Below are 21,507 nucleotides of genomic sequence, written 5' to 3'. Positions count from 1 at the left end.
TTCTTTATTGATAGATTAATGAATTAGATGGATGATAGATTAGATAGATAGATGATAGATATAGATAGATGATAGATGAGAGACATATAGATAGATAGATAGATAGATAGATAGATAGATAGATAGATAGATAGATAGACAGGATAGATAGATAGATAGATAGATAGATAGATAGATAGATAGATAGATAGATAGATAGATGATAGATAGATAATTTGAGTTCCCTTAAAAAACACTTAGCAAACCATGCTACAGAGGACCCCACACCATTAGCCCATTAAGCAGAGTTGGGGAACTGAGGACTTGTGTTGGTGAGTGGGAGTGAAGTGTTTAGGCAGAAAACTGGAAAGTAGACAGATTGTCACCTGCCTTCACAAGTTTCCCTTGACTATATGTTTGATGGAAAAATCCATCCAGAATTTCCCATATTGTTCAAGAGTCACACTCAGATATAGCTCTGAGTAGAAAAATGGTATCATATCTTCTGAGAAACTGCAGATTAAATTAAGCAAAGAAATATGTGACAGAGGCTCTGAAGCCCAGCTATGCCAAAGGAAGCCAAGCTGGGGCCAGTTGAGTTGAAGCAGAGGGAACCACCAAGTTTTAATCAGGCCAGTTTGGTTCTTTGATGTATATAGATATTTCTAAGAGTTATCACAATATTTTAAGGTTATTTTTCAAAATCTGGTGTGTGTTTTATTTTATTATATTTCTTCATGGTCCTAAGTTGCTTTATTTAGTCATCATTACAAAATAGAGAGTGTGTTTGTTTTTAGACCAGAACATTGTCCAATTTTGTATTGATAAAAATCCCATTATGAAACCTAGTAAGTGTTCAACAAATGTTAGGAATGTTCAATGAATAAATCTTATTATTTTCAACTTTTATAAAGTTTTTTTTTTGTTTGGGTTTTTATCTCATAGTATTTTATATTCTTGAGTCTTATTGAAGGTGTCTGGATGAATATAAGTGACTAAAATATGCTTGCCACTTTATTTTAGATGCATTTTCCTGAAGCTTTATTTATATTTACATAATTACAGATAAAAATTAGACGGTCAAACGTACTCTTCTAATCAGGTAATGAATTACAATTAAATAAGACATGGAAGTGCTCTCAATCTGTTTCTTTGCATATATTTATATCTGTATATATGCTATATTTTATGTATGTACACCATAAGTTTCTTTAAATATCAAGTAATTATTTTTTAGAAGCTAAATTGTGTCAACTAACTATAATTTTTATTAAAAACTTTAGTCTGTAGATTTTCCCCTAGGTTCTACTCATGTGTAAGTGTTAGTGATATTTTTTAGTCTTATAAAATTTCATCTATTTTTTGAGTCTATATAGATATTTTAGTGGTTACAAAAGATTCAGTGGCAATAGCTAGAAGATTTACAAGGTGACTCTTTGGGCCTCTATCTTGACATTTCACTACTTTAGTTCCTTTGGGATGTGTAAAGGTAAATTAAAAGGGAATGGAATGAAATTTGTCCCAGTGCTGAAAAGCTATAGGATAGTGTCATTGAGCTGGAAAGTTCAAATGCTTGCTGGGATGTGTAGAATAGGTGGGTTTCAGTTAAGGAAAGTTTATTTGAACAAATGCAAAACAATACCACTCTGGTAATTCTTGCATTTTCTTGAAAAATCAATGAAAATTCTCTAAATTTACAGCAGCAAAATATGGATCTTGAAGAATCATCGGGAAACAAAAGAATTTTGAGTATACTGGAGGCACATTGTGTATAGCTGTCATGTTCTGCTTTGCTCCCAACAAAGTGTTACTTAAATCACACGGGATGCCACAAATGATTCCTCACCCAAGTTGTTAGAGCATACTAAAGGAGATGCACTGTCCCGTCTAACTTCCTGCTGCCAAATAATAACAAAACATATAATAATTTTACATCATCCCTGAAATACATTGATTGACTTGCTTAGTGTCTCTCCGATATTCCATAGTTAAGACTATGATTCCTTTCTTTTTGGCACTCTACAACAGACTTTCTTGTTAGCATCACGTAAGAGTTGAGAGAGAGGAAAAGTCAAAGCCACATATGATGCAGGGAATTGAACTAACCATGGGTCTCAGTAAGTTCCTAAAGGCAAAAACATTTAAAAGTTGGCAAAAAAGCAAGTTGCTCTTTCTTTCCCCAAAAGACTTCTGGCCAAATCCCAAGTTGAAATGTCTGTCCATTCTTGGTGGGAAAAATCAGGTTTGCTTATTTGCCCTTTTACTAGGACTATGGCATTATCAGTGGTCTATATATTCTCTGAAGAAAAAAAAAATCAGTCAGTAACTGGAAATAGTTTTTAAAAATTAGAGTACATATGAAAAAGTCAGCTGTCTTATTTAAAATGACTTTCCTCTGGTTGTCATGCACATTTGCATCTGGTATGGCTGTGCTTGTCATTTGTGCATCGTTGAGCATGTGTATACCTAATTTATTTTCATAGTTGTAGGTAAAAGAAAGTATTCAAGCTTCTTTTCATAAATCAAAAATCCACCATTTTCCTCTATGTAAGTAATCCTGACAAAAATGCTAAATATTACTTCACAGGGAGTAGAACATTATAATAAGGATCATGTATATGAAATATTAATGGAAATTTTTCCTCTATTCTTTCCCTGCTGAATTTTAGATGCTGATTTTTAGTTCTACCCCCCTTACTGTTTAGGCTTCTCTTAAAAATAACTTGGGGTTGATTAGGTTCAGCAGAAAATACAGTAAGTCTTAGCCCTGCCCTAGGATAAAGTGCAGCCTGGCCCCATGAGATTTATCTATTCAATCACTGCAAAGCATCTATCCGATCATTAGTGCAGCCACTAAGTTATAAATATCATGTCCTACCGGCCCACAATGGCAAGGCACACGTCAAGATGTTTATGTGGCTCCCTTGAATCCCTGTTCACTTTCCTTAAGATGAACAAAAAAAAAAAAAAAAGGAAAGAAAAGAAAAAAAACAAAACAAAAAACTAAAAGCTGGGGCACCTGGGTGGCTCAGTCCTTAAGCAACTTCCTTGGGCTCAGGTCGCGATCCCAGGGTCCTGGGATCAAGCCCCGCATCGGGCTCCCTGCTCAGCCAGGAGCCTGCTTCTCCCTCTCCCACTCCCCCTGCTTGTGTTCCCTCTCTCGCTGTGTCTCTCTCTGTCAAATAAATAAATAAAATCTTAAAAAAACAAAAAAACAAAAAAACCTAAAAGCTGCCAGTCAGCTCCCTGCACCATGTACAACATGCCAATTTAACAGTCCTCTCCAAACTTTTTACCTCGACTCTTATACCCACAGGCAAGTGACAACTCATGCTGGCCTAAAGGATTTTATAGTATTGTAGATATTCTCATACTGGCAGATTAACATTTAGTCTTGGGATATGGCAAGAGTTGCTGTGTTTCAAGTCTGAAGATTCAGTTACCACTGAGAGAGAAAGATTCTCATTTTAATATCCCGTTACACTAATATCCTATTGAATAAATATACTTAGTGGAGATTCATATATTTGATATATAAGGATAATTCATTTATTTTTTATTATAAAGCTAATTTTAACCCTAGAGTTCATAAGAATTCATAAAACTACAAGAAAGGGTGGGACTTTATTTTTCTTTTTATTTATTTATTTATTTATTTATTTATTTATTTTTAAGATTTTATTTATTTGCGAGAGAGAGAATGAGAGACAGAGAGCATGAGAGGGAGGAGGGTCAGAGGGAGAAGCAGACTCCCTGCTGAGCAGGGAGCCCGATGCGGGACTCGATCCAGGGACTCCAGGATCATGACCTGAGCCGAAGGCAGTCGCTTAACCAACTGAGCCACCCAGGCGCCCCAGGGACTTTACTTTTCTATGGCTTAACCAGTTCGGTAATATTTTGTAAAACCTTTGCCAACCAGGGTCTTATAACAGGTTTAATGTTTCTGTAACAACCTTGTTAAGTATGATTGACATTCAATGAGTTGCATATAATTTTATAAGTTTTGACATCTATGTATATATACTTATAACTATTAATCTGTCCTCTTTCTACCATCTATCTGTCTACCCAGATTATCAAAAAAATGAATATAACTATTAACCTCTAAAAGCGCTCTTGTGCTTTTTTACAATCCCTTCTTCCTGCCCCTCCTTGCCCTCATCCCCATACTCTCTCCATAGGCAACTAGTAACATGTTTTCTATCCTTATATATGAGTTTACATTTTTAAGAATTTTATATTAATGGAAATATACAATATACACACTTTTGTGTGTATTATACTCATAACTATACTTAGCATAATTATGTTGATTATTCATCCATGTTTTTGTGTATAACAACAGTTCTTTATTATTGCTGAGTTATGTTCCATTATATGGATATACAACAATCTATTTTTTAACAAAATAAAAAAATAAGATTTCTTCTAGAGGTTTATAGTTTTAGATGATATGTTTTTGGTGTATGATCCATTTGAGTACGGTAATTTTATAAACTGAAATTCCTAGTTGTTAATTACTACTAATATTGTAAAAAAAAAAGAAATATAATGGAAATAAATATTAACTTCTACTGTGTCTTTTTTCTCAATACACCAATACTTGTACATATCCATTAGTTCCACTTTTTTAAAGTTTTATAATTAATTAAGTTCACCTTTTATGTGTATTCTGTTCTTTAGTTTTCTTTTTAATCTTTTGATTTATAAGCTTTATTCAATAACTTTTATTTTTGTTTACTAATATAAATAAATATAAATATTTAGGGCTATTAATTTTTCTTTGAGCACTGAATTTGCTAAATCCTAGAGGTAATTAAGTGTAGTCTATTCATTTAAATTATTTATCAAACATTTTGTAATATTCTCTTTAAATTTGGCAAAAATGGTCTGTTTAACTTTAAAAAGATTATTTTTTAATGCAGTATTCGATTTCTGTTTTAGTATTTAATAGTATTTTATTTTAGGCATGTAGACTTACCTACTTTTAGACTACCTGGGTTTTTATAATCAAATGTATATCAAATTTTTAATGTTTCTATAGGCATTTGAAAATATTTTTACTGTTTCAGTGATACAGTGTTTGCTAAGTATACAAATTATATTTAACTTTTAAATTATATTACTGATTGCTTCTATATTCTTTTTTTTACAGATTTTATTTATTTATTTGACAGGGGCAGAGACAGCAAGAGTGGAAACATAAGCAGGGGGAGTGGGAGAGGGAGAAGCAGGCTCTCCGCTGAGCAGGAAGCCCAATGCAGGGCTTGATCCCAGGACCCCGGGATCATGACCTGAGCCGAAGGCAGACGCTTAATGATTGAGCCACCCAAGTGCCCCTGATTGCTTCTATATTCTAATAATGTTGAACAATAACTGAGAGGGGTGATTGGGTTTGTTTCAACTTCTCCTTGAAGTACCTCTATTTCTTACTTTACAAATGCTGATACCCATGTTATTTTGTGCACAAATAATCATAACAGTTACATGTTCATTGTTGATTCCAAATTTTATCATTTTAAAGCATTCTTATTTTTCTTATTTAAATATATTAGGCTCCTAATTCAAACCCATCTAATATGAAGATAGAAACAGTGCACTCTGTGTACCTGCTTAAAATTCCTATTAATCAGATCAATCAGGGCAGCTCAATTACTTTAGTTAAAGAAAGCGAGGCTTCATGAGGTAGCTAATTTCCAAAACCTTCAGCCTGTAAAGTATGAAAAATTAAAGATAGTCTTAAGTGGACAATTAGTTGTTGAAAATTAGTTAAAGTCAATAGAAAACTGTTACAGTTTGCTCTGAGGACTCAACCATGCTCTCCTGGACTCAAGCTAACTGACTCAAGGGCCAACACAGTTCCTAAAATTCAAAGCGTACTTGGCATTAAACCATCAGTCACCCTGCACAGAGCTGCACCGCGTCCATCGGACCCAGAACTGACAAGCTAACGCTGGTTTCGATTGGTCAATCATTTCTCCTTGTGCAACAGTGAAGCTCTTCCCACTGCACTCGCCTTGTAGCCATTGTCTTCAGAGGGCCCACTGGCCTTCACATATGGCTATAGGAGTAGATCCTCTTTCCTTAACTACATTATTGTTTCTGACTTCAGCACTGAATCTTAAGTCATCCTCCCTCACTGAGGGTCTAACCCTGCGTGTGTGATCTACTTCTCACTGTCCTGCCAGACAGCAGACTGTATGTAAAGTTCACAGTGTCTGTGCCTCAGAGTTTGACTAACTAGGGTAGGTCACATACACAGGGAAGCAGCCAAAGAGTAAACCTTACTGCCCCAAAATGTATAAAAAGAAATGCCTGATACAAGCATTAAAACTAAATGCCACCAAATGTATAGAGAGAGTTGGTTATATCTTCTTAAAAAAAAAAAAAAAAAAGATTTTATTTATTTATTTATTTGTCAGAGAGAGAGAAGGAGCAGGGGGAGCAGCAGGCAGAGGGAGAGGGAGAAGCAGACTCCCCGCTGAGCAAGGAACCCCATGCAGGACTCGATCCCAGGCCCCTGGGATCATGACCTGAGCTGAAGGAAGACGCTTAACTAACTGAGCCACTCAGGTGTCCCTGGTTATATCTTCTTGAGTTGAATTTTTAAAACAAAGAGTGGATCAGTTATTGGCCAGGCCAATTAAAAAAGGACATAGGTCAATAAAGATGAGTGGAGAGTGGAATTTTAAAAGCTTGTTTTGTTACTGGCCCCTTCCTGATTTCAAACTGCAAGGGAAAAACCAAGAACGCTGTTGCCTTTTTTGGTATATACAGATGTAAATCACTTAATGTCATTTGTCTGGTTAAAATAGAAGACCAACGTTACATACACATCAGCATTTGAAAGACATCAATATCTTATATGTATCCCAATAATCATTAAAAGCATGCCTTATTAGGAAGTACTTTTGAAAGTTTTGTTAATAGTGATAAATTCTTTTTTGTTGTGCATCCTGATTTTTTTATGACTCCCAATACAAATAATTTACTTCAAAAATGTATCTGCCTGCTTCAAAACCCCAAACTGCATAATTATCCTGTAATCTCAAAACTCCACTGACATGGGCGCCTGGGTGGCTCAGTTGGTTAAGCGACTGCCTTCGGCTCAGGTCATGATCCCGGAGTCCCTGGATCGAGTCCCGCATCGGGCTCCCTGCTCAGCGGGGAGCCTGCTTCTCCCTCCGACCCTCCCCCCTCTCATGTGCTCTGTGTCTCTCTCATTCTCTCTCTCAAATAAATAAATAAAATCTTTAAAAAAAAAAAAAAAAAAAAAAAAAAAAAAAAACTCCACTGACAGAATTTTAGGGAGTCTCATTTTTTTCCAACCCACCACAAAGTACTGAGATTTTTCCAAATATCAATCTACTTATTTCTTGAGATGCCACTTTATATTTATAGCTGCTTCATATATGATTTTGATTTAAATTTAATCTAGTAGTAATTTTCTGATAGAAAGTTTAAACCAGAAAAATACTCAATAATATCACTGTGAAAATTATACTTAACATTCATTGACGGCTTATGAGTGTCTAGATATCAAATAATAAATACATGTTTATAAACAGATCAGTTCTCCTCTAAACTCCCCTTGTGAGCACTATAAAATTGTAACAAACTCAGAGAATTTTGACTTATAGTAATAAGTTATTGAATAATTTGATTATAAGACTCTCTACTATTTGAAATTATTAGTATACAAAAAATAATTCTGGTGGCACAAGCCTCGAGCTGCAGAGTTAAAATTCTAATGAGGCCACTGGACTGAATGACACCTGAAAGAGGTGTCGATTACTTTATTACATCAAAAGGAAACATATTACTGATCTGTCAAAAAATTGCTGATTTTTTTTACTGTTTTTGACCTGTAAAATAGCAATTTTATGTGGTTCAAACTTATAATTTTATGAGGGAAGTCACACAGACTGAGTTGAGTGATGAGATTTGGCTCTTGATGTTGGCTAGGTTCAGATGGGTCAAGAGAGGATGTGAGTTGCAGTGGCTCCCACCCAGAGTCAGAGAGCCCCAGAGGACAGGATGCTAGTCAGGGCTGTATCTTCACTGACTTGTCCAGAGTGGAGAGATTCCCTGCTGACTGCCTGATTACTCCAAGTGGTCAATTGATTATTCTCATGTAAACAATGTAAACAACGCAAAGAGTAATTACTGTTGATTCCCCTGGCCTGCACTGGCTTCTTACTGTTCCTCTTTAGATTTTCTTCTGAAATACTGTTTCGCATTTGTATTTAGAGGGAAGGAGAGGTAAAAGGGCATTCATTCAACTAAAGTGAAAGTCAAGCTTTAAGGGCAGCTCCTTGCAGGAACTAAACCTTTTCACTCAGAAGAGTCCTCACAGCATGTTCTTCCTCCTGTATCTTGACATACATTAAGCACTAAACAATGTTGACTGGTATGTTAACTTTAAGCGTCTTAGGTGTTAGAAGCTTTATATTTTTATTAAGAATTCTATTTACTCCAGAATTTATTTTATGCATGTTGGGCTTCAATTCCTTTTTCAGAAATTATTTCATCCCTTAATGTATTTTGTAAACTGAGCACATTTACATTACAGTAGGTGTTACTGGAATATAGTATCAAATGCATTATTCCTAAAATCATAAAACTGACACTAAGAAACTCTACCCTTTAGGCAGGCATCATTTAAACACACATGTCTATCTTAGTTTCAGCAAGTGGTTTAAAAAATTTTAAATACTGGAAATACAGCCTTCCCTCTGAAAAAAAGGTAATGTCACCACCAATTTTCACTGTTAGCCACAGCCAAGCAAAACAAAAATGCACTTTACCATCCAGGGAGATATTTTGGATCTATACCAAAAATAGGATTTTCTTGTCTTCAGGATAGAGACTTAATAATTTGACCATCACTGGCCGCAGAAAAAATAGAACACAATGAGGTTTTATGTGGAGTTGGACAACATTTAGAGTGTAGGATGTAGGAAACAAAACAGACATAAATTCTGTTTTCTTCAAGAAACCATTTTAAGTAGTTTTACTGTGTACTCATAGAAGTCAATTTAATTGACTTATCATCAAAGAGATAAAAACAAACAAAACAACAACAACAAAAAACAAGGAAGGAAACATAGTTAAACAACATTCCCTATTAATCACATTTAAAAATTTTCAACTATATCCAATTATCACCTAAAGCAGAGGTGCCTACGGAAGGAAAATAACAGTGGGTCAGAGAAAAGACAAGAGTGGTGATGCATAATGCGATATGCATGAGGATGTCTTCAATGCGGGATAATGTAAGTGTGTGTTACAAACTTATTGATCCAGTTGGTGAAGTTATAAACAATTTCTGCAGAGAATCTTTGTCGTAAAGTATTTTATTTGTGTTTGTTGAAATTATACGTCACCATATAAATCCAAGGGGAATATTCTCACAAAAATAAATTTACTTTTCCCTTAATTACCTCTATTGAATATAATTTTTAAGTCTTTCCTTGCATTTGTATAGAGATGGAAAAAGTTATAAAAATAGATCACTCCATGTTTAAAGCTTATGACATCTGGATGTTACCATTTGCAGTGTCTTTCAAAGAGGTAGCTTTTTCTTTTCTTTCTATCTTCATATGTTCTTGAAAATTTCTGTGTACTTATGAGGCAAATTACATTCCTATGTTTGCATCATCTTGCTAATTATAGTCAAGTGATTATTATTTTAAAAAGTTATCTTTCATCAGAAGAATGACATTCCAGCATTCACCATGTTTTACAGTGTAATAAAATTATCTTACATATTAGTATTAATACAAGTTTTTAAACTACCAAATTAATATTTTAATCTAATGTAAGATTTAAAAATGGCTCAATTTCTCCACAAATCATTTGAATGTGGGGTGAAATCGACTGAATTGATCTGTTGTTCTGCTGCTCTGTGGGGCAGAGACCGGGCAAATGGAAGAGCTCTTTTCTGAATCCTGGCTTGCTATCTGAACAGTGACCATATCAATTATTAGCAGTGCTTGTCATCTGCCTTGTGTTCTTAGAGGCAGCATAAATCTTTTTGCCAAATGAAATCATCTCTATGAGAGCATAGGAAATGTCATACTGGGTTACACAAGTGATCCTTCTAATCCTAAATTCACTCTTGACAGAGATTTCTGGTACTATTTTATGAGAAGATATGGTGGCACCACATGACATCAAGATTTTTAAATTTAAGATATCTTGAACACACCTTAATCTTGCATTATCAACTTATTTTAAAATTTTCATATGAAATTTTTATGATTAATCAGTTCATGTTTATTTATATCATGTAGTATATCTTAGCATGATATAGCAAATATCAAGTGATGATAATCTGTCATTCGATAGTTAAATAAAAGTGGGTGAATCCCATGCATTAGTCAGGGTTCTCCAGAAAAACAAAACCAATAGGATTCCATATATAGAAAGAGATTTAATATAAAGAGTTGGCTCACATGATTATGGGGGCCGGCAAGTATAAAACCTACAGTGTGGACAGGAGGCTCCAGACTCAGGAGAGCTGACGGTACAGTTCCAGCCCAAAGGCTAGAAATCAGAGACTCAGGGGAGATGATTTTCCAGGTCTAGTCAGAAAGCAGTCAAATGGAGAATTTCCTCTTGCCCAGAAAGGCCAGTCTTTTTGTTCTATTCAGGCCTTCAAGTAATTGAATGAGGCCTACTCACATAATGGAGAGCATTACTCAAAGTTCACCTATTTAAGTGTTAACCGCTTCCAAAAACACCCTTCAAGCTGATGCACAAAATCAACGATCACACCCTGTTCTGTTAACCGCATTTCTGCCTTGTACTTATTAGCAGTGTTTGAACACCCTCATGTTCAAATCACAATTTTTTTTATCTGATGCTCATTTTGTAATCCTCCCAGCATATTCACTTCTCTGGGTATGACACACAGCAGGTATGATTTTTTTTTTTTAAGATTTTATTTATTTGATAGACAGCGAGAGAGGGAACACAAGCAGGGGGAGTGGGAGAGGGAGAAGCAGGCCTCCCGCTGAGCAGGGAGCCTGATGCGGGGCTCGATCCCAGGACTCCAGGACCATGACCCGAGCCGAAGGCAGATGCTCAACGACTGAGCCACCCGGGCGCCCCAGGTATGATTTTTAAAATAACAACAGGGCGTCCGGGTGGCTCAGTCAGTTAAGCATCTGCCTTCAGCTCAGGTCATGATCTTTGGGTCCTGGGATCAAGCCCTGCATAAGGCTCCCTGCTTGGCGAGGAGTCTGCTTCTCCCTCTCCCTCTGCCCCTCCACCCTGCTTGTGCTCTCAAATAAGTAAATAAAATCTTAAAAACAAACAAACAAATAAACAAAACAACAACAACAAGTAGGTGGGAAAAGTCATTTTTGATAACTTAATCTAAACTTTTTCATTTTTGCAAAATGCAAAAAAAAAAAACTTACTGTAGTCGATTTGACATAAATGAACTTGCTCTATTATTTCTTGTCCTTTATAAGCTTCAATTCAGTTATTTCAAGATATTTGCCTAGTTGTTTTGCCTTCCTCGGACAGTGTTTATGTTTCTGAAGTTTACATTCTGTTACAACATCAAGGAAAGCATCTGGTCATCAGTGGAGCCTGCCCGTTTGGGATCTGGTTGAGGTCTAGATACGTTTGGTTCTGGGTGCCTCTCTTTATCCATAGTAGCATCTGCTAAGATTGCTGTCCTCCCAACTGGTCATTAGGGGCAGAATCTATGCAGCTAAGGCTCCTTTAATATCTGCAAGCTCTCTCTTTTATTAAACTATCCATGTTTCTGAGCATCACAGGAATATTTAGCTCTTTCCTCATCCAGCTCTAGGGTAACAAGAACTTTGGTACATCTGTGTCAGGTCCTTTCTGCTCCTGTTCTGCACACATCCCTAATGCTGTCATACCAAAGTGGTGCTGGGGAATTCTGCAAAGTTCTTACCTTCCAGAATACTAGCAGGGAGTCAGGAAACAAAATTCTCTCCACTTTCAGATTTCACTAAATGTTCCTAGAGGTCACATCATATCCTTGCCACAGTGATAAGAAGGCTTAAGGGAGACTAGGCACAGGCACTCTCTCAAGCACTCCATTACCCCCACCTCTTCTTTATGTTTCTGGTTTTCTTCCCTCTCCTTCACGGTCTTAAAAATTATGCTAATCCTTAGGGAAGAGGAATGATAATAACACCAATATTCATTTTCACAAATCAAAGTTATAGAACATATCTTGACCTACTTATATAGAAGAGCTAGGATTTAGATATGTAAAATGTTTTCCCACACATAATTATTAAAACCATTAGGAAATACTGCAGGGGGTTTATAAAGACAGAATTGGCCTTTTTACCATTTTTCCTCATGTTTCTGTGGCAGCAAACCTGCGCTGATACTTGATATGAGGCTTACAAAGAAAAAAATTAATAAGGAAAAAAATCACATCTATTCATAATTGCAGTTAGAGCTGGAGGATAAAACATGTTTATCTACTCCGTTCTCAAATCCTACTGTTATAATACAATAAAAACAGTATAAAGAGACAAGGACAATGAGAACTTAGAGGTGACCAGAGTGGATGAGAAATGTCAAATTATTTGTTTATGATGTTCTGCAGATGGATGAGTGATAATTGACTTAGATTAAAGCTTCTTCTCTTTTTTAAATAAGAACCTGCAGTACAGAAAGCCAACAACATGTAAAATTCTTTGTGCCACAAAATCCAAGAATGTCATAAAAAATCTAGGTAACGGTACTTCTGAAAATATGTTATTGAATGGGACTAAGAAGAAAATCGGTGAAAGATAATTTAAGTTACAGTTGGATTCCAAATACGTTACCTCCAACGCAAACAGCCTAGGGATTGACCACTTCACAGCAATAGAGGACAAGCATTATTGTTAATGGAAATTGAACAAGAGATTCTAAACTTTAGGAAAACATGCTTAGCTGAAAGAAGGAAAGAAAATAAATTATAATTCTGTATATTGAAAGGTAAAAACCCAGCATTTCTCTTGATTAGCTTCCAGAATACTTGCTTCCACCCTCAAAACCCTCTGGTAATAAAAGAATCCTTTCTGGAAAAACTGGCAAGCCTAAGAGACATGTACCACCAACCCTAGCATTTGAGAATCTTTCATCAAAAATGGTCGATTACCCCTAGATCACCTTAATATTAGCCACTTTATTGACAAACCCTATCCAAGAAAACAAAGACTATTCCTAAACATGGCAAATATACAAGAATAACTGAGCATTTCAAAAGTTTTTACAAAAGAAAAAGGAGGTGGAGAAAAACTAAAATATAACAAAGAAATACAGAAAGCAAGAAAAATGAAACATATTTGTGTAACATAGTTAATAATATCCTCAAATATAAAAGACATTATTACATTCTTAAATAAGAGTAGGATGTCTAGAAAAATAAAACACAAAGATAAGAGAGTAAAAAGCCTTGAAAATAAAACTTAAATATATATAATACTAAAAGTAGATACAATATTGTGTAAAATATGATAGAAAAAATTAAAGTTTAATTGATGGTAAATTTGGGACCATCTTTTAAAAAGAAAAAAGAAAAGAAAGCTACAAAAAGTAAAATAGTAGAGAAGAAAACAAAAAAGAAGACCTGTTTGGAGGTAAAATATTGAAATAATATGTTTCCACATAAAATATGCAGAGGAAATTATCAAAGTAGTAATAAAAGAAATTATGGAAGGAGTCCAACGAATGCATAGCAAAATAAATAAGAAGGACCCCCACCAAAGCGTATCATTGTGATATTTCAGAACACTAGGCATAAAAAGAGAATAAAGGGTTGTCTTACTAGATTTCCACACTCCAGTTTCTACAATATAAATAAGAACCTAAAAAAAAAAAAAAAAAATGGTGTCTATCCACTGTTTACACAGATAAACATTTTTCCCCCGTAACTGGTATTCTTGAATGTGTCAGGAGTTATAAGAAGTCTCTACTGGAAACCAGTCAGTAGAAATTAATTATTACACTATGTTTCTGTGTCACAGCTTTGGTTGTTGTTTAGATTAAGTGCTCTACTAGTTATGTTTTCTCAGCCTAGACTTTCTTCCTTAACCTTTACGCATCCTCATAATGTCAGAATGCTGTAGTAATTCACAAAGCCATTTTTTCCATTTTTATCTGAAGTTTGTGCTCCAGTTTATTATTTTTAAATATTTATTGAACACCTCATCAAGACTGATCCATTGGTACTTCAGACCCTCTGTAGTGAATATAGAGTTCTACCTTGTTTAGGCAATTACTAATATTACCAAGGGGAAGAAACGAGTTGCCTTACCAAGGCCATTCTCTCCTTCCTACTTACTAACAAAACTCCTGCATTTGTGGCAATGTATCCAGATAGAGATACATCTCCAAGACTCCATTGCAGTTACACATGATTATGAAACTAATGTTTCCTCAATGAACTATAGACCAAATTTGTTGTGTTGGATTTCTGAAAATGCTTCTTAAAATTAAGACAGATATCTGAGAAACATTTTTTGTTCTTCCTTCCACTTCTTGCCTAGAATATGTGTGTAATATATGCATAAAAAATTACATCTTTAGTTAAAAACTCTCTCCTAAAGGAAATACCATATTTCACTGGTGAATTCTACCAACATTTATGAACAAAATAACACCAATTCTACCCAATTTTCCCAAAAAAAGTAGAAGAAAAATGAACACTTCCTATCTCATTTTGTAAGGCTAGTGTTAATCAAACACAAATACAAACATATATATTAATATAAATATGTATGACTTAGTATCTGTACTTATATCTACTAGCTCTATCTACTGAAGGCCCAGAAAAAGTGACACACAACAGTAGCAATGAGCATGGAGCATGTAAAGATCCCAAATATTGGCTTTTAAATATCATTTTCCAGTAAAAGGAACCACGGCTCCTTTGAGAATTGGTCGATTTCAGAGCTGAGTTAGAGAAAGAACAAAATGAGCCAGAAACATCCTGTAGTGTCAGAAAGTAAGGAAGTCCACAAAAATAACATGGAGGCATATTTAAAAAGCATGATAGCCAACCTAAAAGTGATCCCAACTGCTAGCTAGAACAAGTTTAGCAACAAATCAAATAGCAATAGCATTTATATCCTACCTTATAGAATTAAATAAATATCCAAAATTCATACTAATATAAGTAAATGAACAGTAGAAAAGGCAAGTTTCCCTTACAGAAGAATTTCAATTCATGAATATTTTCCTTACAGAAAAAATTCAGTTAGTGAACAGAGGAATGGGGAAAATAGACAATCACCATTAGAATACCACAATAATAACTGTTGCAGGCAAGAATGTCCAGTGGATGATAAAATTAGTGAACACAAGTTTGAGGAGAATAAAAGGTTCCTTAAAGTTCAAAATACATCTTTCAAAAGAATTTTTTAATTACCCTGGGGGGGGGGATATATAACATATGGTCGAGAAGTCTGGCAGACACTACTTGAATAAGTGATCAAAAGTAGTAAGACACATCACTAACATCTTCCCTGTGACAGGATGCATAAGAAGACTCACTTCTTTGGCATTCTGGCCAAAATTGCATAGCCTCAATCTGATCATAAGAAAACATTAGACTGGGGCGCCTGAGTGGCTCAGTTGGTTAAGCATCTGCCCTCGGCCCAGGTCATGATCAGAGGATCCTCCAATGGACTGGGACCCATGTCAGGCTCCCTGCTCAGTGGGGAGCCTGCCCCTCCCCCTGCTTGTGCACAGCTCTCTCGCTCTCTCTCTCTGTAAAATAAATAAATAAAATCTTTAAAAAAGAAAAAAAAAATAGACAAATCCAACTTGAAGGACATTTTGCAAAATAACTGATCTGTGCTCCTCAAAGTGCCAAGTCATGAAAGAAAAGAAAGACTGAAGGACTGTCACAGCTTAAAGGAAACTAAGAAAACATGACAACTAAATCTATTATGAGATTCTAGATTGGGCCCTGGAACAGAAAATGACCAGTGGAGAAACTAATGAACTTTGAATAAAGTCTGCAGTTCAGTTAATATTACTGTAACAATGCTACTTTTTATGAGATTGTGTACTGTGATTATAAAAGGTGTTAACAGGGGTGCCTGGGTGGCTCACTGGGTTAAGTGGCTGCCTTTGGCTAAGGTCATGGTCTCAAGGTCCAGAGACTGAGCTCTGTGTAGGGCTTCCCTGCTTGGTGGGGAGTCTGTCCTCCTCCCCCGCCTCTCCCTCCCCCCCCCCATGCTCTCTCTCTCTCTCTCTCAATAAAGAAATATATTTTTTTAAAGGTGTTAGCATTAAGGGAAGCTGAGGGAAGGATATACAGGAACTCCATGATTTTTGAAAATTTCTGTAAGTCTAAAATGATTTAAAATAAAAAAGAAACAATATATGTGTTTTTATTTCTCTGATTTCTTTGGTTTAAATTTCACCCCAGGAACAACATAGGTAGAAGCTCCTGGGACATCTTAAGGCTGCTGAGTTAATTCATGGCCAGCATTCTCCCCATGGCACTAATCTCTTACCTGATCACGTGCACCTGGATTATATCATCTTGTTTATGGAATTCATCAGATTCCTTTCCTGTGGATACATAGATTCATTAGATTTCCTTTAACAGTAGGTATACAGAATCTCTAAGATTCCCAAACCCTCACAATTGTGAAGAGTAGTATTCATGGCAATATAGAGAGATTTAATAAGTTATATTAAATAAAAAATTGAAAGATCAGAATTGAATTAAACTCTCAATGCTTACAAATACAAGCTTGCAAGAATATATTTATGCTATTTCATGTACTCATAATTTATTTACACTACATACATTAATAAAATGAACAGAATGAATGATAGCAAGATATGCTATTTTTTGGAAATACTCTATGCAAAATAAAAACATGTGTGAGCAGAATCTATTTTACAAGTGATAGCACATTTCAAATAAGCAGTAAACTCAAATTATAACAAGCTTAATCATACTGAGATAAGGGTATCTCTTCTCATTCACTCACTCAAAATTATACTCTTTGTTTTCTCTATGTTCTAAAATGTGTTAGTGGCTGAAGATATAAAGAAGGCATAAAGAAGAACGGGACTTAAATAGCATCCACAATAGTTCACAATCTAATTTGTGAGATAGACAAATAATTAGATATTTAAAAAGTTAAAGGCAATGGAAGATAAATGCATTTGGTAGTAGAGTGGTGCTCCGCCTGGAAGACTGTAAATCGATTCTTGGTAAAATAATTACCTGTGTAAGGACCTGTAGGACGAGGTGGGTATCTCTTGGTGGAAATGGAGGCGATGTGGGGAAAAGGGAAAGCATGAATCGTAAACAGAGGAAAATGCAAAATCAAAGGTACACATGTAAGAATTGCATCTTATCACGCATGAGCAACTATAAGAGTAATTTGGCTTTCTTGTAGTTTGAAGGGAGTGGAGAACGTTAGGACTGAAGATCTATTCCGGCAATGGCATGGTTGATGTTGCATACCATGTTAAGTAGTTGTATTCAGTAAGTGCTGTGGTCCATCAGAGTTTTAGGGAAGAGAGTTGCAAAGTATTTTGCATAGATCACCTTAGTGGCTGTTAGAAAAATTATGAGAATGGAGACAGGGAAAGATGTTGTTTAGAACTAGAGTTCCGGCCTGAAGAAGAATGCACTTATTTAAAATAAGCAGGTAAGAGTACGCTTGAGTTCTCGCATGGTTTCATTTCCACCCTTTTGGCCCCTTGAGCAGCGCCACGGCGATTGGCAAGAACAAGCGCCTTAGGAAAGGCGGCAGTTCTGGAAAACTACTGGGGATGAGACCGGTGCTAAAGTTGAACGAGCTGATGGATATGAGCGACCAGCCCACGAATCTGTTTAAAATTCATTTAGTGGTGACAAATAAAAAATCTTATTTGTGAAAAAAATAAAATACAATAAAATAAGCAGGCAAAATAAAGGCAAAATAGGCGGTGCTTGGTGCTTGGTTTAAAGTGATAGCATGGGGTAAGGAAGCGAAGGCATTCATCTAGTAAGGTTGCTAGTGGGAAGGACTCAGCGCTAACATGTAGTAAAGAAAAACAGGGTCTATTGGGAGAAAGTCAGGAAAATGATTGTTTCAGATATCTTGAAAAGCAGACTGTTGTGAAAGATCCCATGGGAAATGTACAGAAGTCCAAAATTTAGAAGGGAGGATGTGACCAGATGTAGGTGGAATGAGCTCATGCAAGAAAAAGTGTATAACAGAGGGCAATGGGCAGAGAAGTTTACCTTCTGGAATACAAAAGTATTTTGTTTAAACAAAGCCACTGAACCAAAAAAGTTAAATCAACATTTCTTTTCCTCATAAGTCTTGAGATACAAATTTTCTCTAAGCATTAAATGCCAGGAAGATTAGCATTTAAATGATCGCTCAAGAACAGCAATTGTATAGTGGATTAATTATTTCTGTCTCAATTTTATAGTTGGTCAATATTGATCCAAAATCATATTTTCCCTTGCCTTATACTGTTTTCCCCTATAAGCTTTTAATATTAATTGTAAGTAATTTCTAACAGTATAATTTTTTTCGAAGTAAAATGTTTCATGGAGCAAATTATGGATATAAATAAATTAAATTACTGAACAAATAAATGAAAAAAAGAGTCATAAACAAATACTGGTTGTTGGACTTATAGACAATGAGAGTTGACATAGATCAATTGCATTACTCTCCCTGCTAAATTTTACTGAATCTACAAAATAAAATAGTATCAGTTTGTATTTATTTTAATATAAATCAAGTCATTGTATTATTATTCACCAATGACAAAGAGCAGCTAATGCAGGACTAGATCTATAGTCTGTGCTCCAGACAAATTAATATCTGTGAAATAGTGTCTTAACAGAACCCCAAACATACCCCTCATTCATCTCATTCAAACAATCTGATGACCACCTCCAACTTGTTCTAGTGTCCCTGAGTGTCTGAGTAGTTATCAAAGACAGAGAATAGCTAAGTTTTCAGACACTTGGCAATAGGTTTTTTTTATTGTTATGTTAATCCCCATACATTACATCATTAGTTTTAGATGTAGTGTTCCATGATTCATTGTTTGTGCATAACACCCAGTGCTCCATGCAGAACGTGCCCTCCTCAATACCCATCACCAGGCTAACCCATCCTCCCACCCCCCTCCCCTCTAGAACCCTCAGGTTGTTTTTCAGAGTCCATCATCTCTCATGGTTCGTCTACCCCTCCGATTTCCCCCCCTTCCATTCTTCCCCTCCTGCTATCTTCTTCTTTTTTTTTTTCCTTAACATATATTGCATTATTTGTTTCAGAGGTACAGATCTGAGATTCAACAGTCTTGCACAATTCACAGCACTTACCAGAGCACATACCCTCCCGTGTCTATCACCCAGTCAGCCCATCCCTCCCACCCCACCCCCCACTCCAGCAACCCTCAGTTTGTTTCCTGAGATTAAGAATTCCTCACATCGGTGAGGTCATATGATACATGTCTTTGTTTGACTTATTTTGCTCAGCGTAATGCCCTCCAGTTCCATCCACGTCGTTGCAAATGGCAAGATCTCATTCCTTCTGATGGCTGCATAATATTCCATTGTATATATATACCACATCTTCTTTATCCATTCATCTGCCGATGGACATCTTGGCTCTTTCCACAGTTTGGCTATTGTGGACATTGCTGCTATAAACATTGGGGTGCACATACCCTTTTGGATCCCTACTTTTGTATCTTTGGGGTAAATACCCAGTAGTGCAATTGCTGGATCATATGGTAGCTCATGACAGCCGCCAACACCAGGCCAGCTGGGCTCTATCTGGGCCTTTGCTTATCTATAGTCTAATCAAATAGATGGCATAAACAGCCCAGGAAAGAAAGAACAGAAACGCTTAATGTTTTTAAAACTTCTATTTTAATGAGGAAATATGTTCACAATAGTGTTTGTTTGTTTTTTTTCCTCCTTTTCTACTCTGCATTAAGGTTCAATAAAGCCAATTTTTGCTTGTTGTTTCCTATTTGATTGAAGGTGGAGAGAGGTTTATATTTGGTTCACCCTTAACACTTTCATCCTGAGATGAGAAGGGTCTCCTATGAGTCTTTACTTTTGGGAATGCTCTGAATTTTGCATTCTGTTCTTATGTGCTGTGAAACAATGAGAACCAAAGTTTCAACTTTACCAAGATATACAAATGCCCTGAGGCTGCAAGCCATCTGTATCACTATTTCTATACCTCTCTGGCTACTCTCCTTCCCTTAGTTTTTGGCAAGAGAGCTATTTTATTTCTTCCAGCTCACTGGTGCATTTAAGAAGAGTCCCCCCACCCCGTCACTGCTATCACCACCACATCCTTACTGTTTTTTTTTATTTTTTGTTTTGCAAGGGGGGTAATCCAGTTACTTAAACAGAACTGTTACCAGAAACAGAAGTTCTAGCTAGTTATTTTTAGTCATTAAAGCTCCAGGTCAATGATAAACTCTTCTTTAAATTATTCACTGACTCTCCAAGAAGAGTTAATGTACTTTCATCCCACATCTTAAAAAAAAACCAAACCTCTTTTTTATATGTTGCATATTATATTGTAACTTTTTGTTCAAATACTTTGGGCTTTCATAGATATGTACAATTTATTAGTCAGCTTTGTGTCCCAGAGCCCCATACTCTCTCTTCTCCTATAACTTGACCACTGGTGTTCCTAAGGGACCTTATATTATCAAAAAATTTTTAAATTAAGTCATTGTTTGAATGAAAAACAATGTTAATAATAATAAAGAAGGTGTTGCTACATATCATTTTAAATTCATAACAACAAAATTATTTTTTCTGAAGAAATGTTAACTTTTATAACAAATATTGCTTTATTATTTGTTGAATTAAAAGTAATAAAACAGGGGCGCCTGGGTGGCTCAGTCATTAAGCGTCTGCCTTCAGCTCAGGTCATGATCCCAGGGTCCTGGGATTGAGCCCCACATTGGGCTCCCTGCTCCGCGGGAAGCCTGCTTCTCCCTCTCCCACTCCCCTTGCTTGTGTCCCCTCTCTCGCTGTGTCTCTCTCTGTCAAATAAATAAATAATAAAATCTTTAAAAAAAGAAAAGTAATAAAACAGGGGCGCCTGGGTGGCTCAGTCGGTTAAGCATCTGCCTTCGGTTCAGGTCATGATCCCAGGGTCCTGGGATCGAGCCCCACGTCGGGCTCTCTGATCAGCAGGGAGCATGCTTCTCTCTCCCCCTGTTTGTACACACTCTCTCTCTATCTCTCTGTCAAATAAATAAATAAAACCTTTTAAAAAAAGTAATAAAACATTTGCTGGAAAGAGGGAAAAGTCTGATTCTTTATTTGACCTTCTTTCCTTATTCTCAGGGATATCTCAGTCTCCTCCATCACCTTAAACTTGCATTTGCTTTGCAGCAGAGTTCATAAATGTAAATAAGGAGAACATAAAGGAAATAAAAGAATGTCTTTACAGCAAAGTATCCATGCTCAAATGCAGTACCGAGTTGCTATGCTTTATAGGTTACAGCTTCAGTTATACTTGTATTGTGCTC

Source organism: Mirounga angustirostris, unplaced genomic scaffold (genome assembly GCF_029215605.1).
Source record: "Mirounga angustirostris isolate CCGP_5_RB_7025 unplaced genomic scaffold, mMirAng1.0.hap1 SCAF_8, whole genome shotgun sequence".
Classification (NCBI taxonomy): Eukaryota; Metazoa; Chordata; class Mammalia; order Carnivora; family Phocidae; genus Mirounga; species Mirounga angustirostris.
The sequence above is the reverse complement of the archived record's forward strand: the minus strand, read 5'-3'. Positions refer to the sequence as shown.